Here is an 8,416-nt window from a genome sequence, read left to right as displayed (position 1 = left end):
TATAACATTTATCAAATAAAATACAATTGACAAATGCGATCATTAAGCTGAATCTAATTCCAATAAGTAACCAGTATCATGTTGTCACGTTTATAACAAACTAAATTTTCAGAATTAAGCGGGTTGGAGTCGATTTTGTAGAGAAGTCACCTCGATACACATCGTATCTCTTTGCTACCAAATCTTGACCGCTCCAATATGGCGGACGAGCAGGCGCATAGCGGTGACATTTGCTTCACGACACGTCGTAAAGCAGCAGCGACACAGCGCTACGTACAGTAAACCAAATCATTGTACTTCAGAGTTAAACACAGCAGGCTTCTGTCTTGTCTGGCTACTATTTACTTCACCTCTGCATCGAGATTTATGGAATTATTACTTGAAGTAAGAGCAGCAGTAAAACTGTATTTCACTATGATTATCGCAGATCCTCTACGTCCCGTAACACCACTAGTCAATACGCACAAATCGATTGTGATTCTTGGATCACTAACAGACCTATTTGTTGGCCATAATAATGAGCACAGTTATTTTAGTGGGTAGTGGTAGTGGATATATCAAATATGAAAAATATGTACTGTGACCATAGTTTTCCAAGTGGTGATAGCTTTACGGTCGTCTGGAATTCCCCAACATCATCTGACCTGTCATTTTATGTTATGGAATAAAAGTGTTTACCCAATCCATCACTCAAAACTCATGAAATACAGATTTGCTTAATTTTGTACGACTTACTCCTATTCTACATCTACTGTGACAAATAATCTCTTGAACTTGACTTTACTACGCTCTGGAAAACTGAACTTAAAGGTGCAGTGTGTGGAATTTTAGTGGCATCTAGTGGTGAGGTTGCAGAGTGCAACCAACTAAATACCCCTCCCCATGGCGGTGCAGCATGGCCGCCTTTGTGGAAGAGACGGTGGCCGCGAAACTCACGAAAAATGGCGGAGGCTCTCTTTAGAGCCAGTGTTTGGTTTTTCCGTTCTGGCCTATTGTAGAAGAAACATGGTGATGCAACATGGCCGCCTCCATGAAACGTACCCGCGGCCATGTCGATAATAAATGGCTCATTCTAAGGTAACGAAAACACAGTTCTTATTTTTATTGAATTTTACATTAATTAAAAAAAACTTACAAATATTATATTCCATTTCTGCCAAGTCCTTTCTGTAAATTCTACACACGGCACCTTTTCCACTACATAACAAAACTGTTATCAAACAAATCTGCATGTGTGACTATCAAAGATCCCTCTCACCGCAGCCTGGAAACACTGTCCTAGTTTTGTTTACTGACTGTGTGTTTGTATTTCAGTCTTGCCTCCAGACGTCCAGCAGCTGTCTGTCTGTAAAGAGGAGCTTCCCGCTGAGCAGCAGGAGCGGAGACCCAGTCTGGGCCAGGAGGAGCCGGAGCCTCCACGTATTAAAGAGGAAGAGGAGGAACTCTGCAGCAGTCAGGAGGCTGGTATCACCAAGTTCCCATTCCATCCTGTCTGTGTGAAGAGTGAAATTGATGAAGAGCGTGCTCAGTGCTTCCAGCTTAATGAAAGCCAAACTGAGGAGAACAGAGAGGCAGAGCCTCTAGCCAGCACCTCAACTGAACAGATGAAAACAGAAGTTTGTGGAGAGGACTGTGGAATGTCAGAAGCAGCTGGGAGCTTAGATGCAGCTTCTGATTCAGAACCAACCTGTCATGAGAAGCTCCTCTCTTCAGACTCTTCTGAGACTGAATATAGTGATGAAGATTGGATGGGGACCAGAGAACATCAGTCAGGTAGTGTTTTATTTCTTTCTCCCAATTTGTGCTGCCAAAACGGCTGTGAATGGAAGTACGTGGGAATGGAAGCAGTAACATTTTCGTAAAGTAGGGTTGGAGCCAAATCCAAATAAAGCAGAAATAGTGGGTCTTTATGAATATTTATTTTTTACAAATATTTGGAAAAACGATTTGTTTTCGGAAAGAAATAAGTGGTGTACGAACCGTCTCCGAACAAAACAAATAAAAAGTGTGTTTTTATTTTCAGTTTGGACTTATTTGTTTTTCTCAGTTTACTACTTGCACGAAACAAAAAAAAACAAAACTGTGTGCCCTGTGCTGGGTCACACACGTCTCCCTGTTCTTTTCTGTTGTTAGGTGACTCTATTTAGTAGAAACTTCAGCCGTTTCTCAATACCAAGTACGCGAAGTCCGGACTTGGTAGTTCAGACTTGGCAAGTTCGACTCGGGAGTACAGACTCCCGGGGACTGGAGGATGCAGGACGGTCATTCTGCGAAATGCATTCTGGGATTCTTGGCTGTCCCAAGTCCACACAAGTCACCACCGATGCATCCTCGATAAAATGGGTGGAGCAAGTCCACATCCGGGCATTTGGACTGGACTTGGCTTGATGCGTACTTTGAATTGGAACAGTACTTGGGCTGCGACTGATGGCGTTTCACAAGTCCACAAGAACACAAGTACAGACAAGAACGCAGATTGAGAAAGGGCCTTCATTTTTTTGTGTAAAAACTCATTACTTCTCAATAATACATCCTGCACATCTGTCACTGGGAGACTTGATCAGTCTTACCGCTCGTCCAGGCTCCACAGAACTATCGATACCCGCCCTTCCACTCTGTGTAAGGGTCCGACTGATTTGGATTTTTGTCACAGATTTTAAGGGCTAAAACACTTTGATAACCAATATTATCTGCTAGTGTTTTTTTGTATGAGTTTTTCTGCTATGTATTTTTCTTTTTACTTTTGGCAGAATATTAATGGTTTTAATTAAAACATTGCTTTATCGAACAAAGTGAACATGAATGTGTATAAATGAAATTGAATGTATGAAAACAAAATAAATATTTTCAATAATAACATACCCAAATAGATCAGTTTGGACTGTTTAAATTATTAACTCCAATTACATTAACACAGATGATTATCAAGAAAAGCACTTGCACTCTGTCCATTGTCCTTTATGACATAAAATTACACACAATGCCATTCAACCGTGACGTAAACAGCCTTGTGACATTTGACCAATGGCAGCCAGGGGCCAGTTAATGTGCTATAAACTACAAACCATGCCGCAAAAAGCTTGCATCAGCAGCTGCTTCAGAAAACTACATACAAAGGCAAATCACGCTGTCTTTTATTGTTTGGTGTTGACCGGAATCCTTTTGTTGGTGACTTTATATGTTTTTACTTATCATCCAAAATGATTTGTGGTTTTCTGACTTTTTTTTGTATTCCACTTTTCTTTCTCTCCCTCTCTTCTTCCAGGAGTGAGATCCCTGTTGGTCCGAACTCAGCGATTTTCATCAAGTGAACATAAAATTCATCAGCATATCCACACAGGAGAACGACCATACATATGTCACTTTGGAAAAGACTTCCGACGAGCAGGAAATCTTAAGGAACATGAGGTTGTTCACACAGAGGAACGGCCATACAAATGTCAAGAGTGTGGGAAAGGATTCCGGGAACATCAGCATACTCGCATGGGAGAACGACCGTACAAATGTAAACAGTGTGGGAAAGGATTCAATCGACCAACTCACCTCACGATACATCAGCGTATTCACACAGGAGAACGGCCGTACAAATGTCAACAGTGTGGGAAAAGATTCATTCAATCAGGATCTCTCAAGACACATCAGCGTATTCACACAGGAGAACGGCCTTACAAATGTCAGATGTGTGGGAAAGGATTCAGCCGACCAGCTCATCTCAAGATACATCAGCGTATTCACACAGGGGAACAACCATACAAATGTCAACAGTGTAAGAAAGGATTCAGTCAACCAGGAGATCTGGAGATCCATCAGCAAAGTCACACAGAAGAAAAGCCATACAAATGTCTACAGTGTGGGAAAGGATTCCGTCAGTCAAGAGATCACAAAACACATCAGCGTATTCACACAGGAGAAAAGCCGTACAAATGTCAACAGTGTGGGAAAGGTTTCAGGGGATTAGATTATCTCAAGAAACATCTGATTATTCACACAGTAGATAGACCATACAAATGTCAGTGTGGAAAAGGATTCAGGCGAGCAGGAAATCTCAAGGAACATCAGGTTATTCACACAGAACGGCTGTACAAATGTCAACAGTGTGGGAAAGGATTTAGGGGATCAAGATCTCTCAAGCAACATCAGTGTATTCACGCAGGAGAACCTACACTCTCTGCCTCCGGAGAATAAATGTTCTCCACTCGTTCTCATGCAGTGCGTGTTACTCGGAGGAGTTGCTCATAGCAGTGCTATGGAGGATAGGGACACGCTAACTGACCTCGACGGGGAACAAACCTAAACGCAAACCTGGGCCTCCTCCTGAAAGAACTGAGGGAGTTTAGGAGAGTCAGAAGTCAGCAGCTGAAAGTAATTTGTGACTAAATAAATAAAACTTACACGAGAATCGGGGTGGCTAAAGAGAGGATTGATGCGGCCGAAACCCAGATATAAGCTACAGAGCAACTGAGCTGCTGAGACGTCAGTTTGACCTGGACGCTAAACTGACGGACTATGGGGGCCGCTCCAGACCCGATAATATCAGAATCGGTGGAATTAAAGCGGGAACCAACGAGAACTCCCTGTCAATGGTTTCACCTGTTATGGGGAAAATGGGGAGCTCCCTGCCTCTTTGGGAATACGAGTTGAAAGAGCACATCGCACCATGATGCCCAGGCCCCCCTCAGACCCCCCGCCGTGGCCAAATTGTCCATTGTGGTTAAAATGTCAAGTTAAAGAAGTTAAGAGAAGTTTTTTGAGACTGGCTTTCAACATCTGTGAAGAAGCGTGACTCTCGATCATGACTACGCGCCTGATGTTTTGAAAAAGCGAAGGGAGTACGTCGAACTATGTGTTAAAGGAGAATAAAATCCGATTTCATACTCCGTTCCTAGCCAGGCTAAGAGTTTTCTTCCAGGAGGGAACGGTGCTGTGTGGATCGGCAGAGGAGGCTCCCAGTGACTGTTATCAAACAACCGCGGTCTCTTTTGGAAAAGGTTCAGCACTTATCATGGCACACGAGCAGGAGACCGAGGAACTTCCTCAAATGCACACATAACTCAGCCTTAACTAATAAACAATAAAATTAACTCTGCGATGAATGATATTGGGTAAATCGATTCGAAAAAGAATGAAATTAGTGAGGTCTACACAAAAGATATACAAAAAGGTTTCCATTTACAAAACGGAAGTATTATGTAGGAGGAAAAGCCACTTGTTTCGCTTATAGGATGAAAAAAAAAAAAGGCTGAAAAAAGTTTGTGATTGTGTGAATTAGTGATTTTTATCAAGAGTTTTGGATACATTTGGCTTTCATAGGACTTTTATATATTATTAATAAAAATATCAAGGGATAGATATGAAGGGAGGTGAACAAAAATGTTCGTTATTTGCTGACAATGTTTTTGTGTATTTGTCTAACCCAGAACCTTCATTTGCACAGTTATGTACGTATGTTTTGAATTCAAACCAAAAAACCACAGCTCAGAACTTTATAGGGGACTACAACAAACAAAAGGTAACTCATTGTATATAAAACAATAATGGGAGAGGGAAGGAAACCTAGGTATAACGGAGGAGGAATGGTAGAACTTATGTGAGTTACAATGGAAAACTTTCATGTTCAGCTTCATGGAGAGAGTTCTGTTGGAAAAGCCTCATCAGGTTCTTCATTAATCTACCTAAAGAGTCATTATACACAACCTTCCAAGTGCTGGAGACAGTGTGGCTTCTTTAATGCAAATCATCATATATTCTGGGCCTGCCCATTATTAATTCCTTTCTGGCAGGAGGTTTCATCACGTTTTGCAAAAAGTATTCCAGGTGGACTTTCCATTCAAACTAGAGACCCTGTATTTTGGCACCCTGCCATCATAAAATGCCTATGATGGGTATTTATTAGGGATTCTTAGCTCATCTGCTAGGAAAGCCATGACTAGAAAGTGACTAAAACCAGAAACGCCAACAGTTGATGATTGGATTGACAGTATTTATGAAATTCTTAGGATGCAAAGAGTTACCTTTTTCTATTAGACTGCAACAGGACAAGTTTTTGAAAAGATGGGAAAGTTGGATTGTGTACATTGCACCCGCACGACACCTTGTTTAAGGTGAATTTATTTGTATTTTTTCTTTATTTCTTGCCCTTTCTTTGTAAAGTGATTTGAGTATCATGAAGGCACACACCAACATTCTGGTTCTAGTTATCAAGTTAAGTTTTCTATTCTGTATTATTATTATTATTATTATTATGATTATTATTAACTTTGTAGGTCCTCATTCGCTTTTGTATTATCTATCTCAACTCAGTTTTTTGTTAGCTCCAGCGACAACTGTGTTGTACAGAAGGCTCAGATAAACTTTTATGTCCTTTGAGAAGGATCACACTGTTTGTATGGACCTGGATATCCCACAATAAAAAGAAAATTAAAAATTGATCATTGGGTTCTTTTTTTCAGTTTTTTTCAGAGCTTACCTCACTGAAATCCCATCTGGCTGTACACAGCATACTATTGACAAGAATAAATATACAACATATATATATTAATGTCATTCACTCACAACTTCCATTTATCTGAACATCAATTTAGTAGAATTTGGACCAAGCTCCAGGTGACAGAAGCTGTGACAGTGACACAAATGTTCATTTTATAAGCAGGCTTGTTCAAGCAACAAAGTATATGTACATCAATCACTTTTGAAGTAGTAGTGAAACCAACTGGATATAACAGGCACAGTCAGTAAACGCTCTGTATGAATAAGTACAATTTGTAGGGTATAGACTTTACAAAGACTTATACACACTCATACATCCACTGCAAATATATATATACACAAGTGCTTCATACAAGTTTACAGGGCGTTTTTTATATCTATGGTACCAACCTCCACAACGTTGACCTGGAGGAGGCGTACCACAAGGGGCAGTCCTGGGCTGCCCCCCTGTTCATCACATACATCTCCTGTTCACTGTTAATGTCTTGTTTTCTGTTGTACCTGCAATAAAAATCATAAACATCAACATTTAATTCTGTGTTTGGAATTTTCTATCTTGAAATCCCTTCATGCCATGATTACTTAAGGAGCATAACAACCAAAGATAAATTAGCTGGCTTTAATTTGTGTAGGTATATTGTCCCAAAATGTACCAGAATAAAGGGAGCGGGAACCTGCAGCATCCTGCGGAACCTTTCTGAAGCATTTCGCTTTTTATGGCCACAATAGCGATGAACTAATCCACCTGAAACCTTCAGAGATACAGCAGAAGAGTTAACAGGCACTCGAAATACAAATTGATTAAATTAAGGTAGTACATGAATAAAAGTACAGCCAAAAGCACAAGAAATACGTATACAATAACAAATAGGTATTTACAACAATATACAGTTTCGCTACCAAGCCAGGTGTAAAAAAAAAAATTCTAAACTTGTGTCCTAGATGCAATGGCAAACAAATACTCTGTGTTGTATGCCCAGCATGCTGACAGCACAGGTTAAAAAAAACATTTAAAAAAAACAAGTAGAAGGATTCTGTATAAAACAGATGACACAGATTTTTAGATTTGGTCACAAAGTCCACCTTTCACAGATTCATTTTTATTTTCCCATGAAGGTTTTGAGCAATAGGCTCGGATCCATTTGAAAGCTGCGTATGTACGAGCATTCTTCTTCGGTGTCCTTCCTCTGACAGGGGCACAACGAGTGGCAGCTCCAGGCAACTGTGCCTCTTAATCCTTTCCCACACTGTTGACACTTGTACGGTTTCTCTCCCGTGTGAACGCTCAGATGTACCTTGAGATCTCCGGATCGACCGAATCCTTTCCCACACTGTTGACATTCGTACGGCTGTTCTCCTGTGTGGATGCGCTCATGAATTTTGAGTGCACTTGATGAAAAGTCCGTCTCGTCCAACTGGGATTTCACTCCTGGAAGAAAGAAAGAGAAAGAGAGAAACGGAGACAAAGAACAGTATGGAACACAAAGATAAAGCCAGAGAGGGTGTGAATAATTAAGCTGTAAATAAACTGTAAAGCACTGCACCTTGAGAAAATGTTTGTCGTAGAAAGAAGAGGTAAACCTATTATTTAACCCGGCTATGCGGTTTTTATTAGTATTGTGTAGATCTGCAGTGTTTCAATAATTTAGTTTTTCTCAGTGAATCAGATACTGTACGTCTAATGGAGCGTCACATTCAAGGGAGGAAGAGAGAAATGGTTCTAGGAGAGATTCTCAAGTGACAGAAGAGTTGTTCTGCGATTTGAAAGCTGGAGACACAACTGAGGTTTCCTCTGTCAAGACAGGGCCAGCGACTGATTTGTTGCAGTTTTGCAGCATTTTTGCCTCGCTCAATTCCATCTGTGGGTTGTACTTTTTCTAAATAATAATGGAGCAGCCCAAGTGCCAGACTGCAACGCCACAGTTACGCA

The sequence above is a fragment of the Zeus faber genome (assembly GCF_960531495.2).
Source record: "Zeus faber genome assembly, chromosome: 18".
NCBI lineage: Eukaryota > Metazoa > Chordata > Actinopteri > Zeiformes > Zeidae > Zeus > Zeus faber.
Note: the sequence above shows the minus strand (reverse complement) of the source record.